This window comes from Amblyomma americanum, chromosome 11 (assembly GCF_052857255.1).
Source record: "Amblyomma americanum isolate KBUSLIRL-KWMA chromosome 11, ASM5285725v1, whole genome shotgun sequence".
NCBI lineage: Eukaryota > Metazoa > Arthropoda > Arachnida > Ixodida > Ixodidae > Amblyomma > Amblyomma americanum.
The window spans coordinates 13,209,163-13,235,167 of record NC_135507.1 but is presented as its reverse complement, the minus strand read 5'-3'; the positions used below and the strand labels follow the sequence as shown (position 1 = coordinate 13,235,167).

Sequence of the window (26,005 nt, the reverse complement as noted above, 5' to 3'; positions counted from 1 at the left end):
GGCCTCACCCCGGGTTACACATAATGGCAGAAGGATGGGCAAATCCATCCTCTTCCAGTTACTGCAAACCTCGGCAATCGTCTCGCTACGCAAAGTACGAACTTTTAAGGTTTATCTAAGCGTCTCTAAATATGGACGTTTTGCTGAATACGGAACAGTCTGACTTTCAAGGAAATCTCGTGGGGATATATGGCTTTCGTTTGCTAGAAATAACAAGGAAAAATATTTTAAACTTTTTGATCCAAGGCGGTTTGAGGGGTGCTTATATATGCATCTCGCAAAGTGGATTGCAGGGCTCTTATGCTCGAATCTGTTCAATTAGACCCGAATTTCATACCTCGGAAGAAAAATATTTAGTGGTTGTCTTGCCACAGCATGCCGCCTAGTTTGCGATGCATTGTTTTGGACTCAATTTTTGGGGTGCAAAGTTTTGGATGCTAATATTCGAACAAGTATAAAACGCAGTTGTTTTGAACACAAAAGTTCCAGACACAAACGTTTCAGGCGCCAAATTTCGGGCGCCAAGTTTCGGGCGCCAAGTGTTGGGTGCCAAGTTTCAGGGCACCAATACTATACCCAGGCCTTAAAGTCAAGGGAATCATGGGGGGTCTCCCCTCACCAGTGTTGACGAGAGAGCCGAGATCCCCCGCGCTAGAATGTAGGGACTTTGTATAAAAATGATGTGTATAGCAGGCCGCCAGCCGCTTATTCTCAATCCGTCTTTGCTTCCCACCTATATGCTCGAATCACTAGAGGCAACATTTTCGATGGAGCCTGACTTTAAGCACTTACTATTCCTGCGATAAAACAGAGATGGTCAATTGGAGATATTAGGAACGGCGTTTTTTACTCTACAGTGGGCGCACAACTTTATTGATGATGATGACAGTGATATTTGTCACCATGAGTACTTGTTGCAAATAGTGAGGCCCACTGTAGTAGTGGTCACAGAAGTGCGTCTAAGAGCAGTCTCAAGAGAGAGAGAGGGCCTGCACTCTGACTTAGTCTGTATGATGCACGCTAAAGAGAGAGAGAGAGCTTGCACTTTGACATGTTCACGCCTAGTATGTGATGCAGAGTGCATTGCGTTGAAGCGAAATCTAAAGGCAAACCCAGATTGACACACTTAATGCCCGGGGTAACGAAAGGCGCAGAAACCGTCTCACTTCTCGATGGACACATCAACCGCGCTGTAAGGGAAGGGAGGAAGGTGAGCGAAATAATAGAAGAATACCCTTCTACCGCTGACATCACAGCACATGGGCGCTTTGCGTTTCACCGCCAGCCCGTTGCGACAATCGAACTATATGAAACGGAGAGGACTCGGCGCCTCGAGGAGCAGGCAGAGGCTGGGTGAAGATGACAAGAAAAGCAAGCGCGCCGTGAAGCTGCGTTTCCTGCTGGCGAGCCGCCAAGAAAGGGGTCCCAAACGTGTATTATCTCTGCTACCACCTCTTGTTAAAGAGAGACTGAAAACAAATACATGTTCGCTTGTATCGACAGGACTCGGCGTTTTAATCACAAAGAGCACTCACTCGTCGAAAAGGACGCTTTTACGAGCTAGAAAAGACAAAGAAAAAACAAATACAGGTGGTGCCATTGCCGGCCCATTCCGAAAGTAAAATGCGTGCGTCGACACCATTTTTGATGCGGATCCCGGAGGCTACGCTGCACCGCAGTTCACTTCAAAAGGAAATAACGTGTGTTTCTCGGCACAACGCCCACGCCGCCTTTTCCGCTGAAGGCAACCCTTAAAGCTATCGCTTTAATATAACCTCGTCCTAATTCGGTTGTGTACCAAATGCAAGTGCAAAAAGCCACTCACAAATTACATCTTTAGATAGTGGCAAGGTTGAACTTCAACGAGTCGCTAATTGCGTCCACCTGGGGAATTTCTATTGCGATAGCATTGAAACGCTCATCAGGAAAAAAATCTGTCGTTGGTCATAAAATTCGCCCATTGGCCGGAGGGAATTGACGTTACTTACGGTAAAGTCTTCAACCGCTCTCAGTGCCATCATTGCCAACGCGTAAGGTAATTAGTCGTCCCTGTGACTTTTTATATCTATTTGTTACGAATACTGAAGGTGGGGCAACTTTTAATACGACAGCGTTAGGAGGGGCCATAAAGGCGAAAACTGTCCTAGGGCGTCGGCATCTGCTTGAAGCATCCACCTGTCAGGTGGCGTTCAGGGAGATTTGCCCCCTCTCCACTTCCCCTGTATTGAAGATTAAGAGGGAGACGCCGCGCGAAGAATGATTCAGCAAAAGGGAAAATGACTTAGACAACGGCAGGCCTACGTGCAAAATACACAGCCTCCCGAAGAACTATCTGTGCAGAAATGAAGCTTGCGGAAGTTACTCCTTCGAGCATTGTTCGGTAAGGGCAACCTGTCCCTCAAAAGCCTAACCAGTGGCTTCGTTTGAAACAGCTACCTGCCAGTGCAGTGGTGAATCGCTTAACCGCTGGCTGCGCCATTGTGCTGGTATACGGGTATGAGGGCTCGTCGCGATCTATGATTGTGACACATATTGCCTGCACTCCGATTCGTGCATCAGGTGCAACGCTGTGAAACGTGCGAAAGCAGTCAGCACGGAAATATAAAGGGAGGCATCTTACTCCGCGCTTGTTCTGTGGCCGAGTGGTCTAAGGCACAAGAAAGAGACTTCGTGTCGTCAGCAATAAGAGTGCATTCGATCAAACTCATGACAAATGTGACATGTAGTCAGCGCGAAGGCAAAACATTTCCTATGTTTCGCTCACCACAAGGAACGCACTACTTATTGGTCGCGGATGGAGGCAGCGCAAAGCAAGAGCGCTAGCTTTGACAGCGTTGCACCTCATCCAAATTCTAAGAGAATCAGAATTGGAATATAGTGGGAACTGAAAGGCAATGAACTCAGAATTGGAATAGGATCGGAACTGGAGTTGACTGCGGATTGAAAGAAGCACGCTATCGCATTTGGTCCTTATCAATCAAATTAATCGTCCCTAATATTCCCTAGTATCCCTAATCGTCCCTAATAAGAAACCCTTAAATGCACTCTGCAGCAATACTTTATTCAAACGACTCGTGTCGGGGTCCCACGAAGGCGTGTCCTCAGGAGAAAATCCACAAAATGCTTGGACGTTTCGCGTTGCCATATCGCTTTTCAAGGCGCGCGTGACATCTCTGATCTGAACGAATGCACCAGTTTCTTTCTTTTTCTATTTTTCTTCCTTCGTTCCTTCTTTCTGTCTCTTTCTTTGTCGCGAGTCGAAAACGGAGCCGAGAAAACGTTGGCCGGCGGGGCAATGAGTGCAGTTTCAGATCCGACGGAACGGGAAAGAAGATAGAGAGAGAGATAAAGAAAAAGAATTCGGAATAGAAGAAGAGGAAGAAGGGAAGATAAAAGAAAGGAAAGGAATAAGAATTTCAGACAGGTTTATAGGGGAACCTCGGAAATAGAATGCTGTCTCCGCCCGGCGTGGTATGCCTTCGTTTCATATCTCCCTGTCCGCGGTCATATTTCTCGCAGATGTACGGCGACTTTCTTTTTTTTTTTGCCGGAATCGCAATAAATGTCGAGATTTCTCGCTTATATTCGCAGTGTACACGTAAGAAAACTATAGTGGTATGGTAACCTCGGCGGAGGAGGGATCTTTTTTTTTCCGGCGTTGGTATACTTGCTCGCTTGTTTCTTTTTATTCCTCTCTTAAACCGCCTAAATCGGCAGGAAAGAGCCGGGGACGAATAAAAAAAAGTAAAAAAAGGAAACGAGTTGCAGAAAGACTGATGTACGATGTGGGGGTATATATGGCCTGAGCTGGAACGGAGATAAGGGGAGAAAATGAAGATAATAAAAAAGGCCAGGAGAAAATATGTTTTTTTTTAGAGGGAGGGGGCGATATGGCAAACCCTTCAGTGAAAAGAAATTTGTTTTCCCTTTTTCACACAATGCCCCCCCAAATCTCTTTCGAGTTTCTCTTGAGAAAACCATCAACCTTTGTGGCGCAAGATGATCCCGTGTGCTCTTAAGTATACCGTGTCTATTTGTTTCTTTAGATTGCCGACCCACTTGTATAATTCATTGTCGTGCCTTTGCGCTCCTCTCGGTGTGTGTATGCGCCTTGCGTTTAAATGAATTTGCGAGCGATTGTGTCCGTGCTGCGAGTATTACTTGCGTTTCCTTGAAGGCCCCGCAATAAAGATGCTTTCTTAGCTGGCTGTCGCGTTAGAGAACAATTTTGCCATCCGCATGCTTTTTTATTTACTTTTCGTACGTATGCAACACCGCGCTCTAATGCTCTTTCACGCACCGTCGCACCTGTTCTGGCCTGTTTCTCTGCGGTTTATTTGGGCGACAGAAGTTCGGCCGTCCTTATAGCGTCCCTTCACGTACAGGCTGGGTGAAGAAGATACGTACAGTCATGGACAGAAGTTTACGGGATGCAGATTCACGGAAAAAAAAAATTCTGCGTTGCTGCGTTGCCTCTCTAGCCTGTCATCTGGGCCCCGCCGCGGTGGCTCTGTGGTTAGGGCGCTCGGCTACTGATCCGGAGTTCCCGGGATCGAACCCGACCGCGGCGGCTGCGTTTTTATGGAGGAAAAACGCTAAGGCGCCCGTGTGCTGTGCGATGTCAGTGCACGTTAAAGATCCCCAGGCGGTCGAAATTATACCGGAGCCCTCCACTACGGCACCTCTATCTTCCTTTCTTCTTTCACTCCCTCCTTTACCCTTCCCTTGCGGCGCGGTTCAGGTGCCCAACGATATATGAGACAGATACTGCGCCATTTCCTTTCCCCCTAAAAACCAATAATTATAATTAATGTCATCTGGTATTCTTATACCAGATAGAACACGCATGTCTCCTGACTCATTTATGCTTTTCATTGACCTGCCATGCCTAACTGCTCGGCAATAATTTTTTTTTTCCGCGAATCTGCATTCCGCAAACTTTTGTCCATCGCTGTACACTTTCCTGTAAACGTAGCCACGTGGTGCGTAACTTGGAATTCACAACATACCGTCTTCTCTCTCTCTCTTTCTTTTTGTGCCTATATAGCATCTTTCTCTTCTTTTCGTTACGTCCTTCCCTCCTTTCCCCATTTCTTACTGTATCTCTTTCTGTATTTCTTTTCCTTGCTTCCTTTTCCCCTTTTCTTTCTCTCCTTCTCCTCTACCTCTTTTCCCTTGCCGAGTTTTGCGAATTTCACGCGAGATGCCGTTGTTTTTTTTTTCAATTGGTTTTTGGGGAAAGGAAATTGCGCAGTAGCTGTCTCATATATCGGCGGACGCCTGAACCGAGCCGTAAAGGAAGGGATAAAGGAGGGAGTGAAAGAAGAAAGGAAGAAAGAGGTGCCGTAGTGGAGGGCCCCGGAATAATTTCGACCACCTGGGGATCTTTAACGTGCGCTGACATCGCACAGCACACGGGCGCCTTAGCGTTTTTGCCTCCATAAAAACGTAGCCGCCGCGGTCGGGTTCGAACCCGGGAACACCGGATGACTTGTTTTGGGGCTGTTTTGGAACTGGTGGCGCTTATATGCAATTGGTGCGTGGGTAACGGCCTCGAATGGCCACTAAGGCATTTGTCGGGCGCGGTGACGCGCGGTTGAAGCGCAAGGCTTTTCAGACTCGCACTGGACTGTTCTGTTTGCATTTTGCCCACCACCGTCATCCGCAGCCACGTGTTCGAAGCGAAACGGCAGCGTTGCTTATTTGACGTATGATATATATTAGCGGAAAAAATATATTGGCGGGAGGAAAACGAGTGACATTGTAATAACGCCCTGGGAAGCACACTGTGTACACGTTCGCATTCGCGACGATAGTGATGTAGCTTATCTTCCGTGCGGTGCGCACAAAAATCCAGCCTTTAACGGGTTTACTTTCCCAGTGATAGTGCAGTCATTGGGCCGTTGGTTTGCACACATGTTAAGGAACAACAGCGCACCGGAACACACAGGGACACGAGATAGACTCAGCGCTGCCTCCCACCTATCAGTCTCGTGTCCGTGTGTGATTTCCGGTGCGCTGTCCTCCACTACTTTCTCAGTTATCGCAGTGTACATATATGCGGAGTCAGTGGAAGGCTGCGGTGCCATCGACTGCTACACAGTGCTGACCAGACGTAGCGAGGAGCGGGCACTTGCTCAATCGAGACGGTATGGTCTTCGTCTGGTCTGGCCTGGTCTTTCAATTGCAGCCATTATACGAACCTCGCTCACTTTTGTCAGAATGGATCGCTGCATCGCTTACCCGTCGTTGAATCTCGCGGTGAGTGCAATCCCTGTTGGTTTCCTTTCCTATTGCCCTGCTTAATGTAGGGTCACATTCTTAGTGTGCTGTTGGAATGGTGGCTGTGCCCACTATATTCGGACACAAGGAAATAGCTGCTTTTCTTCGTCATACGAACCCTTTTCCAACCAATGGCGTCGGCCGATTCTCGTGAACCTGCTAGCCTGAGTAGCGTGACAATGCAGGGAGTGGCGTTACAGCTCAGGGAAGAGTGCGCACTATCCCTGACTATACCTGCAACTCCCTGCATGTTCACGCTAGCAAGTTCATGAGAGCCTGCTGATGCCATTGGCTGGAAGGGCGTTCTTTTGACGGGGAAAAGCTGCGCTTTTCTTGAATTGTATCCGGCTATAGCGGCCTCCACTCCCCTGCATACTTTTTACGCACTCTCACTAACCATGCTGGCAGCCATTACTGTAACGCCTCTTGACTGCCAGGCCATACTGCATGGACCGTACACATGGCACACTAATTTGACAACGACGATATCTTTTGATCACGTGATTTTGATCACCATTTTAACTGCCATGCTGTGGCAGCATTTCCGCGACGTTTCTTCAAGGTCAATAGATGTGCTCAAAAGCTGTGGCAATATTTCTCTTCGAACAAGTTTAACCGCTTGCTGAAGCAGTGGGTCGTTGATTCTGTGTCATTCTGTGCAAGCTTCTCGACAGTGCCGTAATGACACCCTATAGAGTTGCCGATACCTCCCCCTCCGCATTTTATCCCTTGGGCTGGGACTTGGTCACGTTGGCGAGTTTTATAGTGCGATACAGGTCAAGATAAAGGCGGCTTTTCTACGTCGAGGACCCTCTTCCAGCCAATGGCGTCGGGTGCTTGTCATGAACCTGAACGTGACAGTGCAGGGAGTGGTGTGGCAAAGTAGTGAGGCAACTATCACCGACCGCGGAGGGAGGGGACTATCCCCTTTCATCTGCCACTCCCTGCATTGTCACGCTAGCAGGTTCACGAGAATCGCAATGGCTGGAAGGAGGTCTTATGACGGGAAAAGCCGCCTTCTCCTTTACTTGTACGCCTTTCCCACGCGCCTCATTCATTCCGCGAAACCAGAGATCGCCCGAGCGCATTTCCGAGCGTTCCTTTACGTCTATGCATTCCGCTACGAACCCCCCCCCCCCCCCACCCCCCCCAGCCTTCACTTCAGCACCGAGCTCCTCCTAGCCGACTCGAGTAGCGCCTCTACCCTCCATTGTCGGGGGCCGACTGGCGAAGTCGTAAATTGCGGAGCGAGATTGGAAAGGCGAAACTTGGACCGAGAATTCTTCCCTCTGGCCCCCTGCTGCTCCGGAGGAATCTGGAGATCGGGATTCTCCGATAGCCACTGAAGTAGTAAAAAAAAAAAGAAAATTACTCCCGGCTCCTGCATCTTTAAACAGGCATTGAGGACTGATCGAAGTTAGCGAATATTGACATCTTATGGGAATAACGCGCTACACACGGACAAAAAAACGACAACTGAAACGACGGACGGCGTTATTCTAATCAGATGTACAACCAAGTAGCCCACATTGCTGCCTTGATTGACATCTTATCACGTTTTAAAAACAATAGAGCTACTTTAGTAGAGCACGAAGCTTGTTTTAAAGCCAGCGACGGCCTGAAAATGAATTACCGGCTATATTCGCACCCAAACGTCGACGATGTCGATACTTTTGAGGCTATGGCTGTGGGCCACTTGGTAAGGTAAGACGCAATATGGCCGGCGCAAGAGACCGTTTTATTGTGTCTCGTCCCACCGTCCGGTGTTGTTTATTATTTTTTGCGATTCTTTGGGCCTCAGTAACTTCATCTGGTCGCGAATATCACAGGCTAGAGACGGGGATCGTTAAGTCATTTGTAATCACAGACGCCTCAACTTTCGTTATATTATGATGGCGAAAAAAAAGTTCACTTCTAAATCCATTCTCAGCGATTGATGCGTCTTTTACTGCCCAGAAAAACGTCAGCGTAGCTGGCACTTGTTGGACAGTGACATTATCCGACAGTCCACTTGTGCAGTGACTAGAGGGCGGTGACTAGTCCAGCAGTCCACAGGTCCAGTGGGTAGTCTAGCTGACGCTTGTTGGACTAGCCACTTTTGTTGAGCTAGGACTTGCCTTTCATCGTTTCTGGAAGTTTCCAAATGGCGACGTCGCCAACGGTCTCCGCGTTTAGCTGCATGGTAAACTCGGTATTGTAAGGTTTCTTTGCCGTGCATGCAGTCCTGAGCAGTTCATTTTGCTGCCGCAAGTGGCTGGGCTATATCCGCCGACAGCCGAGTTTTGGACCGATCACTGTTCCGGATCTGGATGTATGTGCTCTGTATGGGGAGTCTTGGAGACTGATGTGATCGGACAGGTCTGGCGACATGGAGGCGGGCGGACGGATAGAGATAAGCGAAAGGAAGATAGAGATGGAGAAAGGAGTGATGAAGGAAGCGAGGAAGTGGACCAGGAATGGGAAGGATGATGGAAAGAAAGGATGAAAGAAAAGAGTGAAAGGAACACTGAAGGAAAGAAAGAAGGAAGGGAATGCAGGCAAGCATACAGATGCACGGGAGGCCTCTGGCTTCCATCGCCGCGCCGTTCAGTCATCGTATAAGTGACCGGCTGTCGCGCCACGAATTGGGTCGTACATCTCCCGCGGTGACAATGCATGCACTTACTGCGATGCGGCGATCGACCTCCCACTTCATCCTTTCTTCCCAGATTGGCACCTCGTCTCCGTGCGTCTTTTCTCGACACCGTTCTCGTGCTGTGTGCGGGGGGCTTTAGTTGCTTTTACGTTTTTTCCTTGGGTTGTTCTGCTCGACTTGTTACTTGTTTCTTTTCATTAATTTTTTTGCCGTATTCTCAACCCGACGCCGTTTTCTCACTCCTTTGTGACACTTTTCTGGAGGTTTAAGGGATTTGCGAATTCTCGCGACGAATTCTGTGTCATGTGCGGTTTCAAGGTTCGTAGACCGCGTGCTTCTTCCACGCTGTGCGCGGCTTTTAGTGTTCTCAGTATACTGATGAATGAAATATGGATGCATTGTTTTGTGGGCTGCACACGGACATGGGTGTGCTTGCGAAAGTAACATTGCGTAAGTGTGTCTGCTCTACGGTGCCTCGGCGATTTAGCAAGCAGGTAGTTAGTGCGACGTGCTTTATTAGTTTTTTTTTTTGTAAATAACTGACGCGCTTCACTACGCATCTTGCTTGGAAAAATATCTATGTCTGCCTTGATTGAGACGTAATCCGATTGGAACCGAAAACCCGGACACTTAAACCTATTCTTGTTTTAAATGAAGCCTTACAGCTAGCATGTCAAGGCATACGAAAAATTTATTAACGACGGATCACGGCACTGTTTCGCGCGGCGGTGGCTCAGTGGTTAGGGCGCTGGGCTACTGATCCGGAGTACCCGGGTTCGAACCCGACCGCGGCGACCGCGTTTCGATGGAGGCGAAACGCAAAGGCGCCCGTGTGCTGTGCGATGTCAGTGCATGTTAAACATCCCCAGGTGGTGGAAATTATTCCGGAGACCTCCACTACGGCACCTCTTTCTTCCTTTCTTCTTTCACTCCCTCCTTTATCCCTTCCCTTACGGCGCCGTTCAGGTGTCCGTCTATATGTGAGATAGATACTGCGCCGTTTCCTTTCTCCAAACAACAAATTTTCATTTTGCGGTGTGAAGCTGCTTGCCTGGCTACTCTTACATAAACAGCAGTCGTTCACGTATCATCTCGGCCTATATGTGTCGGCTGACGCCACTGTAGTTGCTGAGCTTGTGAAGCTTAAAATGGCGCATTGCCTACAAGAGCGAAACTTTTTTTGTTATTGAAGCCTTGTTCTTGAGAAATATGATGGCGCATGCTGAACTGAGCTTTAATCTCATCGCGTAAGCATCACGCTAGATGTTTGCTCGTTTCATTTTGTGAAGCCTGACGGTTTTAGTTCTTTTTCTTTATCCTTTATCGTGGGTAAGCATTCCCGCTTAGCAAGCCAGCATTTTAAGTCGCTGACCAACGATGACGTGTCTTAACGGGCAGTGGAGAGACGCTTCCAACGTGAAGACGGCAGCTGATATGTGAATACTGGAACGGGAGCTCTTTCTTCTTCACCGGAAGCTTTCTTTTTTCTTTCTGCATGTCTTAACCATTTCTTTTTTTTTTTTGCTTTCTGCGTCTGGGACGGAATCGCAGCCCAAGCCCCAACAAGAAATCGGGAGGGGGGTTTCGGAGCAAGGGTATACGGACGCACACAGCTTGTGCATATGTGTTTAGCTTGGCAGAATACTGCGTGACGTCACACGAATACCACTTACTTGCACCAAGGATACTCGGGAAATCTTGCAGGCGTTCGCCTGAAGTCGGTGAAGCTCCCGATGAGGCTATTCGCTGCACGACATGCGCAGTCCCTGTGAAAAGCGTACGGGCAGCCATGTTTGTGTCAAAACTGTGCAGACCGTGCACTTTGAACACAAATGCGCCTCTTTGGGAGTAAAAAGGGGTAACCTGCCCTCTGGCGCACTCCCTTTTATGAAAGGGAATAATGCGCTATAGTACAGCTGACTCCGTTTTTACTCCTTTCTGTTAGAGTGTCGCGCTCGTTTTTCACGCGCCCCTGCGCTCCAAGCCTCACGAGGGTTAAAGTGATGATCACTCTCACCCCCTCTAGGACTTTGGAGTTTCGGGGCTGCTTGCACGAGCCATTATGAACGACTCAGGATGACACACCCGCTTGTCTTATTTTTTTAAATATGTAGTGCGTGGACTTTATTAGAATTGGCTTCGTACAGAGCAGTTTGGAATTAAGGGGATATTGTTTACTAATGTCGTTAGCTCAAAGGCGTTAAAGACGTCAAGGCACCGAAGCACCTGGTTCTCTCTCTGGAATGTGCGGCAGGCATCATGGCGGCACTCTCGATAAAGAAATTTTTATGAGACGGCTTTTGGCGGTCTCTCATTTCATGTCGATGCAGCTGTGATCGCGCAACGACCCCGCAGCTGCAGCTGTTGGGCGCCTTGAACGCGGCAGCGTCAATGGCCTACGCAGTTTATTTTTTTTTTTTGACGCGCATTTAAGAGCCGACCGGAGGGAAGGCCGCCTGTATTTACAGCCGGGAACAAAGGCAGTGTTCACCCCGCGACTTCGATTTAAACTCCATCGCCCGGCGCGCCTCCTGCTGAGGCAGGCGAGGGGAGCGACCGGTTTGTCTGCGCTCGAAGCCAGAAATGACCAAAATGGGAATTACTGCACCATTTAGTCGTCGATTAGTTCGCAGGGAGACTGCCCTTTGGAATCACTCTCTGAGGGAGTAAATGTTGGTCTTTTTAGGGACTAACCGTCGTGGCAACGCATTACTGTACACGGTGACGCATTTAGTCCCGTCTGGCTTTAGATTGGTGTCAGTTTGTCCGATTCAGTCTGAGGCGCTCCTGCTTTGCGAAAACGCCAAAATCCGCCATAAAAGCATCGAGCCATGCAGCGGCGCGTGGTATACGCAAATTTTGCTGCCGACTGTTCGTAGCAGTGTCTATCCTCGGACAAAACCTGTTAAAGCGGGACTAACTGCGGCACTTGCTCATCGCGACGAACTGCTAATCCTCAGGGAGGCTAACTATATGGCTGATGATGCCTTTTAATTCAGTCTTGTATTGAAGTAAAGGTTGGTGTTTGAGGAAATAGTGGTTGTGGCGAGGCAGTTAGGCCCAAAAAAGGACTAACCCTCTTTGTAGCCCGTTTCGTCCTTTCTGGGTTTCTCAATTGAAATCTGCAACCAGCAGAAGACACGTGTACCTCTGCGCGCTCGCTGTTCGATCAGCAGACAAGGATGGGGGAGATGAGGGGCTCATTGGACACAGTATGCACGAAAGAATGTTTGAATATAACTTACAAAAGAAGCCAACAGTCTGAAACCAAGGACAACCATGCGGAAACGTTTTCTTTTTTTGGGGCGTTGTCGATCGGTTGCGTTGTCAGCTTAGATAGGAGATAGTTTTGCAGAAAGTACGAGAAACGACAACCACATGTCGTCAGTGGGATTCCACCCTCCGACCTCCGCATGTTGTGCACAGTGCTTTGCCAACTGAGCCGCCGAGGCGACTCTGTTCAGTTGGACTGTTTGTTTGACTATTTGATTGACTACTTCATTGACTGTTTCAACGACTGTTTTATTGTTTTACTGACTGTAGAGGAGTGGTGCGGGGGAGGCTCTTTTCCTTGTAATTTATCATTGTCACTTAAGATTATCTTTCTCATTCATATACGCCCGCAACTAAAATCTGGCTGCAGCATGCTTTACTCAGTGGTTCAGTGAGTTTCAATTACTGCTTTGCTGACTGTTTCAGTAACTGTTTCAGTAACTGTTTCAATGACTGGTTCAATGACTGTTTAAGTGACTGTTTTACTGACTGTTTCACTGACGGCTGCAATCACTCATAGCCTCCTTCGTCCAGCGTATTGCGCGCAGCTGAATTAACGAGACGTGCTTGTGAGCACCTCTGCCAAGTGTTTATAGTGGCCGGCTGGGAAGCGCTGTACAGAGCGAAACAACCCTGGGGAGCCGGAACAGCTGTTGCGAGCCACGGTTGGGGGCCACTTGCGTAAGCGCTCAGCGGGCGAGAGGGAAATGCGGTCGAGCTTAGCGACGTGGTTGCACGTAGCGACGGTTTGGCACAGATGTCGACTGTTGACACGGCTGGCCCCTCTCTCCACAGCCGTCTCGTCTTGCAAGCCCCTGTGTGTTGCTTTAAACCTAGTTAGCGCCGTCTCTCTTCAAGGGGACGCAGCTGGTGTCAAGGTTCAGCCCGTGATACTTTCCCCGCAGATGGCCACGGCGTCAGAGAGTCTGGTTGAGCCATAGTTCATCTGGAGTGCGCGGCGCTAAACATACTTGAACTTGAAGCACGAGCGCTTAATTCGTGTCGTTCGTGTTTCCCGCCTTGCGCTGGCCGCGAGCAACCAGGCATGGAAGTGCGACGCGTCGCACCGAGTCCTCCTTTGAAGCTAATTTGAAGCTTATTCACTCCCGAGGCTCACTCGGCGCTCATCACACGGTGCCATATGACACCGTTTAGTGAGAGGCGTCCGTTTTTCAAACAAAATATATTCTCTAGAATTCGACTTTGGATTTTTTTTTTCAGCGCAGAGTAAGTTTGCAGTTTTCTAAACGAAAGGCTTATTATGGGTGACCTCCGATTTCTGGAGAAAGCTGCAGGAATGCGGTGTGCACAGAGCCAGTGGCGCGAAGAACATATTTTGTCCCCGAAACGTGTGCTCTTTTATTAAGGAGACCGACGACCTCGGAGACGGCCTCTTAGGCCCAAGCTGCTTCCAGTTAGCTTCCAACGAGTTCTCCTTGCGACGCGTCGCTCTCTCATGCGGGCGGCGGGAGTGCCTTTGTAATTTCCGCTTTCCGATAGCAGTAAGAGATACAGCGGAAAGGGTTCTGTTTAAATTGGGGACAACGCAGCGAGGTATGGAAACTAAAATGATAGGTGGAACATTAAAGGGACAGGAAGAAGGCAGAGTGGGTTGAGGAACAAATGCGGGTTAAAGACATTCTAGTCGAAGTCAAGATGAAGAAATGGGCTTGGGCACGGCATGTGATGCGAAGGCAAGACAACCGCAGGTCCTTAAGGGTAAAGCACCAGATTCCCGAAGAAGGGAAGCGTAGCAGGGTGCGACAGAAGGTTAGGTGGACGGATAAGATTACGAAGTTTGCGGGGGTAAGGTGGCCGCAGATAGCACAGGATTGGGGAGAGATATTGGAGAGGCTTTTACCCTGCAGTGAGCGTAATCACGCTGATGGTGATAATGATGATGATAAATAAATTCCACCTCAACTCAAGAACCTTGTAAGTGTTTGGCAGCGCTTTTCCTACGGGTCGCGAACGGCCAACTTTTATTTGCCCGTAAAGTTCAAATCCAAGCTGTATTATTGGTCCCGGAAAGTGGTGCCGTACCGTTATCGTTAATCGCTATCACTTCTCTCCAATGGGGAAGGCGGCACCGTGAAGAAGTGTGAAAGAGGGTAGAGAGAGTAAGCATCCCTTTGCAGGGACCCGGCTAGCATTCTTATTGGCGGAGGGGAGCTGAAAAACATGGTGTTTCAGGTTTCGACGTACTACGCCGAAGGTGGCGCTGATTTCATTGTCAAAAATAAACAAGATTTATTCACAAATGAAAATTGGGTCACTGACCAAGTCGAAAGATGAAAAATGACGTTTCGGGTCCCATTTCGGATTCGGATTCCAGCGGCGCATGAAGGAGCACCAGGGCGACGTCAGAAACAAGCGCGCAGCAAAAAAAAAAAAATGCAGTTGCAGAGCACGTGCTGTCCACTGGCCACGAGATTGGCTGGGATGAGGTGGAAATCTTGGCGACGGAAAGAAACCTATCTGCAAGACTTCATCTAGAATCCCTAATCTTCCAGACAACGGCCAACACGCTAAACAAGAATCAGGGCACGCTACATCCTATCTACGTGAAAAGATTGCAGAAGATTCTGAAGCGTATATAACCATTCCTTCTTCTGTGACAGCCTCTTTTTGAACAAGGGCCCCGTATGGGACCCGAAACGTCATTTTTCATCTTTCGACTTGGTCAGTGACCCAATTTTCATTTGTGAATAAATCATGCTTCGCCCTGACCAGACGGTGTTCCGTCGAACCTTGGACTATATAAAAATAAACAAAAAATTGAAGGGGACACTTAAGATCCACATTAAGGGTATGGCGCGATAGCGTAATGCAGAAGGTCATGCTCTACTTCACATTCGTAGATCCCTGGGTGTCCTCATACCACTCCTGGTGCAGTGGTGCAGCGGTTAAGCGATGCGCCAATGCCCTGCGATGACAGGTGCTCCCGGCGGTGGGCCTCGTGCGACCCAGGTTGTTCTTCCCGAGCGACCAATCGTTAATTTATCTGCCACCTGCCAACGGTGCGCAGTTTGCTCACTATCCGGTGGACAGGTTGTGATGACGCTTGAGAGCCGCAGCTGCGTCACCGGACAACAGTCACCAATGTCAGAAGACAAAATGGATTCGAAATGGACTGTTTAGAATACGGCGGCAGAATTCTGGCCAGATTTTAAGGTGTCTTGTTGATTTGCAAGTTTAAAATGGAGGTAACGCCCTGGCTTTCTGCGGTACTTTATGTACATGTACGGATCCGCTGTACAAAACGCGCACGCACATTCCATTGTATGTATCGCGCGACGGCTTTCGCGATCATGTGATGTGCCTTGGCAGTGCCTTCGGCAATACGTCGCAATCGCTGCTGCGGCCGCGCGAGAATTGCTTCCTGCGTGTCGTCACTCCTGCTGCACAGGTGAGCCCTTTGTGCCTTGCGTCGAGTGGAAAGCGGCGCTTTTTTTATTACGCTGATAAGGGAGACGAGAGAGGCGAAGAGGCGCGCCTGCAACGGTGGAAAGCACAGGCAGTTCTGCGGCAAAGCGTCGGAGGAAATATGGAACACGTGTCGGGCCGTTCGCTCGTTTTAATGGCGTTGAGTCTACACCACAGGCATAGATGCACCACAGGCATAGGCACAGTCAGCATAGATTTTTTTTTAAAAACGTCTAGGTTTTAGTCTCCAAACGCTCACTGCTCTCTTCAAAAGTCATTTCACCCTTTGCAAAAATGGTCTGTAGGCATTCTATAGACTTCTTATAGACTGTTTCCTTCCTATAGATATTTATTTTTGTCTAGCCGTGGTCTATAGACTGTTTAGAGACAAAAGGCTGCTAAAAGTGTATGGTCATAAATCTATAGGTTTTGTATAGACTGTCTGTGGGATTTGTATTGCCTATAGACTGCTTGTTCTCTAGGGTTTGTCTATAGAGAGTCTATAGACCCGGGAACTCCGGATCAATAGTCGAGCGCCCTAACCACTGAGCCACCGCGGCGGGTTTCCCCGATTGTACATGTTCCAGTCCTGTGAGGTGCTGCTATAGCACATGCGTCATATACCTATACCAGTAAGGCAGAAACTTGGGCTAGTTGGATATTGTTTCAACTCATATTTTCTAGCGCTTAGTGAACACAAGGGACAAGAACGCAAATACACAGGACGTACGCTAGCGTCCACAAGGGACAATAACACAAATACACAGGACGTACGCTAGGTCCACAGGACGCTAGCGTACGTCCTGTGTATGTGTGTTCTTGTCCCTTGTGTTCACTAAGCGCTAGAAAATATGAGTTCAACCTATACCAGTGTTTTACGAAAACGCGGCAGTAAATTTTAAAATATCAGCTTTTTAAAGTAACATTGCGGCTTTTGCGCCATAGTATACCAGTGTCGGCGGAAACCAGAAAACCTGTGAATCGCTTCAAACAGTAAGCTACTTAACTGAATTCTAATAGTCTAGTTTCTGTAGATATGGTGGTTAGTAGCCTGCTTGTAATTATAGATCTGTACCTGGTTGTTGTTAATAGCCATATCAATTTTTGGGATATCAATGACGCCATTTCCGATGGTGCTGTGGCTTAAAAAACCTTGGCAATTTCTCTCGGCATTTGAAAATTCCGCCGATGCTTGTGCGTTGCAGAAAAAAAAAATCACGTGGTACCTGCGTCACGGAGTGACGAGTCCTGATGGACGTCTCTGGGTGCTCACCGCGGACGCGGGACTTTCACCAGAAATGGCCGAAGGTGGTTCAGGCACAGAAACGTCGAGAATTGCTTTTTTGCTATTCTAACCACTGACTTGGCTATTTGCAACAGCCAGCTAGAAACCTCTAATAATAACCATGCGCGCAACTAACCATCTGACCAGCCTGTCAAGTTAAAGCGATGCGCTGGTTTTCTGGTTTCCGGCGACACTTTAATCTGCATATATGCCACAAAAACTACAATGTAAAGCTTATTTTTAAAAATGAAGCGGCTGGCTTCCCCGAAACACCTGGTAGTTTCATACCATAAGCCTATACTTGAGGGAAATGTGGCGCTGCGGTCTGCAGAAGCCGCCGTTCTAGACTAGTTACTGCCATCTTTATTTCTTCAACGCGCACTCTTGTGTTTAAACGCAATTGTGGCGTCGAATATCAAGCATTTCGGTAGACATTGATCACCAGAATATTATTCGTTGCACAATCACTGATCTATTTACCTTCTGAGCACTGTTAATTTCAGTGTTTGCAAAACTCGCAGATGAATTTTTGCTTTAAAGACGGAGAAACAGCGCCGTGGTTAATAAAAGGATTGCGTTGGCGCCTTGCATTGCAGGAGACTTGCATTACCGCCCCCAAATATTTTCGTGCGGGCAATACAACTTTTCGTGTTTTAGGTCGAGTGTGGCCGGGACTGCCAAGTTATAACGACGTTGATAGTAATTACAGCTAACGTCACGATAAACAGATATAAATGAATAATTAGAGGCAAATGAACTTGTTTACAATCGCTCAGTCACGAGTGCGCACAACCCGGTACGCAGTCAGGCACTCCCGCGGTTCTCTCGGCGTCGCTGTAGGTCAACCATTTCAGTTTTCGCTTCGCCGTGTTTGCTTTCCCATTCGCACACAAAAGGACACGCGAGTGCGCACGTTAGCTTCCGGGAACATCCGGGGACTTCCGAAAGAGCCCTGGCCCTTTCGTATTGCAAGGGGACACTCCGGTCGGAGCAGGATGCGGGCCTCCACCGAGAACTTCGTTTCCCTGGCTTCCGACCGGAAACGCGCTTCCCGCTCTCTGTCGCCGATAATGGGAAATTAGGGGGGGGGGGGGGGGGTGAGCCTCACGCTGTCAATTACCAGAGGGGAAAGTAACGAATGCGCGCTAGCGCAGCTGAGTACATTAAACAGGAATAAAACGACACTGGGACGTCGGAAGCCGGCTCGCTCGAGATGCAAGGACAGACTTCGTCAAAAATAAACACGCCTCCAGGTTTGCTTCTGGGTTGAAGAGAATGGCTAGTTGTGCGGCCTCAGCGTCCCTAGGTCTCTCGAGGGAGGGGGATACCATCGACCGCACCCTTTTGGTGTGTTGGTCCTTGGGCAGTCCGGACACGCTGCGATCCCCGGTTCCCCACACACACTGGAACTGTCCTAGAGCACATACATCAGAGAGAGAGAGAGATCGCGCAAGATGCCCTGCTCGCACTTTCTATTCGTTTTTATGTTTTGTGGGCCTGAGAATCGCAACTCAAGATGAGAGCTTTTATGTCTTACCGGCATTTCTATAAAAAAGTACCTCAACAGCTGTATCGTTCCAGTAATGACCTGGGACGGGGGAGGGGGGGGGGGGGCTATGGGGAGGTAGACGAAATGGTTGACGTTGGGATGCGAGAAGAGAGAGTGGGTTAGAGACTGAACGCTAGTTAATCACATCCTAACGGATATGAGAGGTAGAAATGGGCATTGGCGGAGCATGTAATACGAAGGGAATAGGTAACTGATGGCCGTTCATGGTAATATAATGGGCTGCTATGAGGAATGGAGAAGTTACGGCCCGCAACGGCAGATTTCAGACTGGAAGATAAGGTCTATAGAAATTTGCCAAGATAGGGCGCCCACTCCTGGCGAGGGCGAAGAGCAGTTGGAGACCGAATTCAGGCAGAGGCACACACACACATAAAAAAAAAATTGGCGGTGGTTTAGCTCTGGTTAAACCTGGAGTGACGCGATAGCTACAGCTGGCCGAGTGGAACTTGCTCAGTTTCATTGCAAAGTCAGTCTCTTGCCGCTCCGTTTCGCTGGGCGTTCCTCCTTCATATTCGTCCCACTTGACACGGCGCATGCGCACAGCTCTGGCAGCTCGGCTTTGCCTGCGCGCCGCCGGCAGCAGTAGCTGCTCCACACCACGTGGCTGGTCACGTGACCAACCGCGTGATCAGCCGTGCCACCGGCAGCTGCTCCGCACCACGTGACCAACCACATGACAGCGCGGCGGCGCAGCCACGCTGAAGGCTCGAAATTCTACCGTAATGTAGCTATCGCTACAAAAGATTTTCATGAGTAACGTGCCCGGGCTAGCGCTAGACAGGATCACAGCGACATGCCACTTGAGCGAACTTTTCAGTTAAACGAACGCTTGCGAAACCCCACGCAGGAAATTAATTGTATACAATGCAAATGGATCTCAGTTAAGCGAATTTCCGCACATTGTATAGATTTCTGGACTTGCAGCATTTTGGGAAAGCATTAAAGGGACTATGCAACGAATAAAAAGTCACTTGTAAATGTTTTCAGTACTTAGAAATGGTGCTAAGAAGCATTCACACCAAGTATGAGTCTTCAGAACTGAGCCGGCAATTTATTATGAACTTTTAAAAAAGTTTTTTTTAAATTCGCGGGCCGATTGGTGTGCTCGTATTGACCGATTTTGGAACTAAAATCGTGGATGAAAGACGTCACACTACCCATGACGTCGCCAGGCCACCACACGCTCTCATTCGCTGGAGCCACGGCAGCCACGATGTCACGGGCACACTTCCGGTAGCCGTGAAAATCGTCTGCTCGTGCCGCCGCGCGACCCTCTTCGGCAAGCGCGAGCCAGGGCATTGCCTTCGCATATGGTTTCAATTTTCCTCTGCCGCCTCCTTCTGTCGGGAGTTCCGGAGCCACTCGCACGGCTCTTCGTGCGCACGCATAGGGCTCGATGCCCATCGCGGCCGTAAAAGCGAGCAGTCGCACCTCGAGGTCCGGGTTTATTCCTGCTAATTACCACAGATGAGAAGCAAAGAAACCCGACGCGCGCCGCAATCCAGGAAGGCGAAGAGGCCGGAGAGATGCCGCCACGCCGCTGACGCTGCTGCTGGGGGCTAGGAGCGATAACCGGAAGTTGCAAAATAAACGTCAGCGGATTTATTTATTTATTTATTTATTTCAGAGATACTGCCAGCCTTCGCAGAAGGCCTTTGGCAGGAGTGAGCATACATGGTGAAGAAAGTACAAAAAAGCGCTACAAGATATGATAATGTCTGAGACAAGCTACTTTAAGTCAATCACTTGTTTTCCTTCAAAACTAAATCAGTGGTAAGCCAGCATCCTTGACGTTTTTTACCTACGAACAGATATCATACCATGAAACAAATGCCCCCCTCAGGAACCATTTTGAATGCTTGAAACTTTCTTGGGCTCATCAAAATGAGTTGCTGGCATGTTCATTTAGATCCAATGAACTTTTACCTAAAATAACATTTCTTCGAGGTCCTCTCGAGTTTCTTTTAAACGAAGTTGTATTCCATTTTAAAAATGAAAAAATGGCTGCTAGGAAAGGAAAGGTGCAGTAGCTGCTGCGCTCTATAGGTGGAAGCCCTAACGCGTTCAACTGCCCCAGGCCCCGTCGGAGTATTTCTGTCCACTTTCTCTTCCTCCTTCATACCTTCCATCTCGGCGCGGTTGAGGTGTCCACCGAGAAGTGAGGATGTTACTGGGCCTTTCCCAGTTCCTCAAATTTTAGGGAGGGAGTGGATGAAGGAAGAGATAAAGGGATGGCGCAATCGAGGTCCCCGCGTTAGTGTCCGCCATCTGGGGTTCTTCAACGCTCCCCTGTCGCGCCATTCACGTCTCAACCCCACTGAAACACGGCCGCCGAAGCCGTCCGGGATTCGATCCCGCGCCCTTGGGCTAAGCGGTCGGGTTCCGTAACCGTGCTCTGAGCCACCACTGAGAGCACGTTTCATCGTAACTGGAAAGCATTGCGAGAGGCCTTTTGCCAACAATAGTGAATCGGACGATGATGACATGACCCTCGGGCATTGCCTGAAGTTACGTGTGAGCCAAGGGAGTCGGGCTTTATCGCGATTTACGTTCGAGCTGCTCGCGTGGCGCCATATCCCTCCTTGCGCTGCTCGCCTTATCGGACTGTGCAAACAAGCGACTTCGCTCACAAAAAAAAAAAATCCCTTTCCCTTCCCAGAGTGAAGTGGCTGAGTCAGAAAAGGCGATAAGCGGGGCGTGCTCAGCTTATCAGCTTATATGCCAGTTCCCGTATGGTACGGGCGCTGTGCCTTGCCACTATAGTTATCTTTCCGCAAGGAATACCTGGACTGCCCCCGCCATCCCCCTGTCCTCTCGTTTCTGTTATCTACAGATACCTTTTTCTGTGGCACGGCAAGTTTCCGCAATTGGCAGGCTGCCCTGTCTTATCTAGAAACGGCTTGCGACCCCCCCCCCCCCCCTAAACATTTAGAAGTAGACAGTCGTCAAGAGACGATGCTGGACACGGCGAGATCCCGGGTATTGTTTTAGCTATCTTTTTTTCCCTTTCTTTCGCTTTTCGTGAAAATCATCCCATTGAAGCTTCACCCCAGCCGATCCCACAGTTCCGCGGCTTCTTTAAACCTGCTGCCCTGCCGGCTCATAGAGAGCGTTCGGTGAACGGCGCGGTGGGATCGGCGGCAAAGTTGTCGAGGGGTGCAAATCTTTACTACTGGGCTTGACGGTGCTGAGACGGGGTGCGCCTGCGGACCACGCGACTGACAAAGGCTGAAACGTACGTAACCGAATGGTCGACTATGTGTCGCTCTGTTACCTAAAGTCATTACTTCAATTTTTGTGCATCGCCCTCACGGCGTGTCGGTCGCTTTTGCCAGGTTCGCAAATTGGTCACGGAGATGTCACGTCACTTGCTTAGTAAGAACAGCAATGCAGGGAAATATCGTTTTCTTTTTCGAAACTGCCTAATTCGAACTTACAGTTTATTCCATGTGGAGGTTTGGTCCCTTCGACATAATATGCACTAAAATTTCCCCCTTTAATTCAAACTTCGCACGATTCAAACGAAATTTCGCTTTCCATTCGAGATGGAATGACGGAAAGTCGACTGTAATCGGTCACGAGAAAAGGAAAGGCGCAGTATTACTCAGTGTGGACAACCGAACCGCTGTAAGGGATGGACGTGGGAGTGAAAGAAGGAAGAGTCGCCCAGTAATAATTAATAATAATTGTTTTTTGGGGGAAAGGAAATGGCGCAGTATCTGTCCCGTATATCGTTGGACGCCTGAACCGCGCCGTAAGGGAAGGGATAAGGAGGGAGTGAAGGAAGAAAGGATGAAAGAGGTGCCGTAGGGGAGAGCTCCGGAATAATTGCGACCACCTGGGGATCTTTAACGTACACTGACATCGCACAGCACACGGGCGCCTTAGCGTTTTGCCTCCATGCAAACGCAGCCGTCGCGGTCAGGTTCGAACCCGGGAACTCCGGATCAGTAGCCGAGGGCTAAGTTCGACTACCTGGCGTTCTTGACGTACCTTTGTGAGCAGGATAAGAGGGAATGAAGTTTGAGCGTTCATTTATTGACTACTCTATAATTATGCGTGACAAGCAAAGTTGTCAGTTTTCTAACTAGTTTTCTTCTTTGCGTGTAATATCGAAAAGTCACAATCTCAAGTTTAGCGGAGCAATATCCAGGAAATTCGCAATTTTGTGCGAAAAGTTTGTTAATTCTCTCTCACATTGGTCACGACTGTACACTGCATGACACCGCACAGCTCTCGGGCGTCTTTCACTTTATCGGCCCGCCACGGCCGGGATTCGAACCGGCGACTTACTTCGCGCTGTTCACCTTGACGGCGAACTATTGCGCTGGTTTTTGTGTCCGGCTCTTCAATGATTGTTTCTTTTGGCTGGGAAGCAGTTTCTTCCCCTGGAAACCGCCGTCAAGGTTATTCACAGGGCAAGGAATGCCCACCGTGAAGGAGGTTCTGAAGAAAGAGTACATTAACTGCGTCACTTCTTGGTGGACACCTCAGTGTCGCTGTGAGAGAAGGCATGAAGGAGGAAGTGAAACAGGGAAGAGAGAAAGACATGCTGGTTCCATTCCACTAACCACACACCTCATTACCGACCCCCCTACTCGCTTGCATAATCCTAAATAGGCGTTTAGCAATGCTTTTGGAAAGCATGAGTGTTGTTATACTTATGAGTCATCATTGTGACTCGTTATGAGCCCGCAGGAAGCGGTGAGCTCGTGCCGCACGCGCTAACTAGTTGGCGCGGGTTGCTTCGCGCGCCCTCTGACGGTACGCTAACGGTTGGCGTCGCTGCCCCCGTTTAAATCCGCCCTTGTGATGACACTGCCTGTACTTCATTATTTCTTTTTACTTTTATATCTTAGGAGTTTCGTTTTCAATGAAAGCAGTTCCTTCGTCATTAGAACAGTGTAATCAATCGATACAGGCCAATTTTAATTTCCCCTGAATACAGTCGAACCTCGATTTAACGGAACTGTTTACAACGAAATAATGAATAGAATGAAATAATGGCCATTCCTCTTGGAAGCTCGGTCAGAACGGGATATAAAGAAGCTACATCTATAACGAAGTAATCGCCGGGCCGGTTCAACTTCGTTGAAACGAGCTTCACCTTAGATAAGTGGCTGCTCATCTATTCGTATATGTACATCTATTCACGAACTTCCGAAACCTTGCGCTAGAGGGTCGAACCTACGGGGTTTGTTATCGTTCGCCACCTCTGACCTATTTGAAATATTGGCATGACTTTCAATTGTGTGCAGTGCAAGCGACGGATACTTCGGTAGTGTGTGTACCAGAATTAGAGGGCCAGGAGTGTAGCGTAGAACGCCCATTAAGCGGAGTGGCCACAAGCGGCAGAGCGGTATGACCCGTGGCTGATACGGACATCTCTGTCGAGGCTGTGCCTCACGACGGACATCCGCAGGAAAGAGCTGCAGATTGGCGACACGTAATAAGAGGGCAAATCAGACACCCTCTCCCAGGATTAAGTGACTGGATGGCTGTAAAGAAACTCCAGATTTAAAACCAGCTGGTCAGGTACTATATGATGCCTATATGGCGGTTGTAAAGAAACAGGATTGATTTCCTATACGAAGTTAAATAGTAATAAATTCGCGATGAGGGCAGAGCGGAGTAATTGTTTCTCTCTCGGCAGACACGTGAATCGTGCCGCGAAGGGACATGTAGGGGTTCTTTTCCATGCAGTGACACCGCACAGTACACGGGGGCCTTTTACGTTTGAATAAAGAAGGAACGGAGGAAGGAAAGAAAGGAAGGAATAAAGAAGGAAAATAAGACAAGAAAAAAATTGGCGGTGGTTTAGCTCTGGCTAAACCTGGAGTGACGCGATAGCTACACCTGACCGAGTGGAACTTGCTAAGTTGAACTGCAAAGTCAGTCTTTCGCCTCTATGTTTCGCTGGGCGTTCCTTCTTCATCTTCGTCCCACTTGACACGGCGCATGCGCACAGTTGTTAATAATTAATAATTGGTTTTTGGGGAAAGGAAATGGCGCAGTATCTGTCTCATATATCGTAGGACACCCGAACCGCGCCGTAAGGGAAGGGATAAAGGAGGGAGTGAAAGAAGAAAGGAACAGCTCGGTTTCGGCGCGCCGGCAGAAGCAGCTGCTCCGCACCACATGGCTGGTCACGTGCCACCGCCACGCTGAAGGCTCTAAATGCTACCGTAATGTAGCTATCGCTACAAAAAGTCTCATTCTGAATAGGCTGGAACGCCGTGTAACGCAGGCTTTACGAAGCACTGTGATAGGGCTCTGAATACACGGAAATGTTGCTGAAGTCCACGCAGCCGCCAAGAGAAGAGTCCTCCTCGATGGCTGCGGGGACAGCGCGGCCGCTTCGGGAGGGTCGTGAGCACAAGTGGACGGAGCGAAATTTTTTCAGTGCAACCACTCCCGACAGTCTAACGCCACGTGTGTTGCTTCTCGAAAGTCTTGCTCGGCGCGCCATGAGTGTCCAGTCAGCACCGTATTTTCAGGTCTACAATTCGCGTTCTACACAACGCCACTCCCTCCCTTCCCCTGCTGTGTATAATTTTCTTTCCTAGCCGTTAGCCTGATGCGTCCAGGCTAAGACACCAAGAAGCCATCTTTGATGTCTGTCTGTCAAACGTCTGCGGAACGAAACGTGGAAGTAAGGATCCGCAAAACTTGTGTACAAAGCGAAGCTTAAACAGCGTTGTCATCTCACACAGCTTGAGTTGACATAACTGTGAAAAAAAAAAAACTACGTGCCAAAGTCGGATCTTTGTGGGGCCACGTCAATGAAAAAGCGAACAGCGCTTATGTACACGAAAGCCTTTCCACGTTCGACAGCTGCGAGCAACTAGAGGTGTTCGTTTTTTTTTCGTAAACGATCCTTTGGTAGTTATACCGTAGTCATTTGTATAACGAAGGCGCTCGCTTAGTAAGCGCATTCCGTATATTTTATGGTGCAAAGTTTGTAAACACTTAACTGACCGCATTGTCTGTGTAAATGTTACCCGATGGATTGTATAAACGCAACCCCTCACCCCTTCGCTCATATTAACAAATTTTTCGTCCAAAATTTGCTTCCACTATGTGAGCAGAAACAGAGACGGTATTCGTCAGACGATTACGCGTTGATTTTGTGATAGACACCCGGTGTATAACACACTGGATTATGCGTGGGTGACGCGGTGGAAATAAATTGAAAATTGGTTTTTGGGGAAAGGAAATGGCGCAGTATTTGTCTCATATCTCGGTGGACACCTGAACCGCGCCGTAAGGAAACGGATAAAGGAGGTAGTGCAAGAAGAAAGGGGTGCCGTAATGGAGGGCACCGGAGTAATTTCGACCGCCTGGGGATCTTTAACGTGCTCTGACATCGCGCAGTACACGGGCGCCTTAGCGTTTCACCTCCATTGAAACGCGGCCGCCGCGGTGGGGTTCGAACGGTGGAAATGTTAATAGACGTTTTTAGCTGGAAATTTTAATATACGTTTTTAGCTGGAAATGTTAATAGGCGTTTTTAGCACACCGGAGACGTACTAGC

General features: G+C 48.9%; 1 protein-coding gene across 4 annotated transcripts in view; it reads left to right on the top strand.

Annotated features, from left to right (window-relative positions):
- Window positions 1-26,005, top strand: part of Cpes (Ceramide phosphoethanolamine synthase) — an 86,574-nt gene that overhangs the window by 15,279 nt on the left and 45,290 nt on the right. Inside the window, exon 1 of one of the 4 annotated variants that reach the window (XM_077642864.1) lies at window positions 6,063-6,261. The exons of 1 other annotated variant lie outside the window; for it this stretch is intronic. The gene's annotated coding sequence lies outside the window, so the exon portion shown is untranslated. Of the gene's footprint in view, window positions 1-6,062; window positions 6,262-21,393; window positions 21,451-21,532; window positions 21,707-26,005 lie in introns of those variants that run through there. 2 more of the 4 variants (XM_077642863.1, XM_077642861.1) reach the window with 2 other exon arrangements.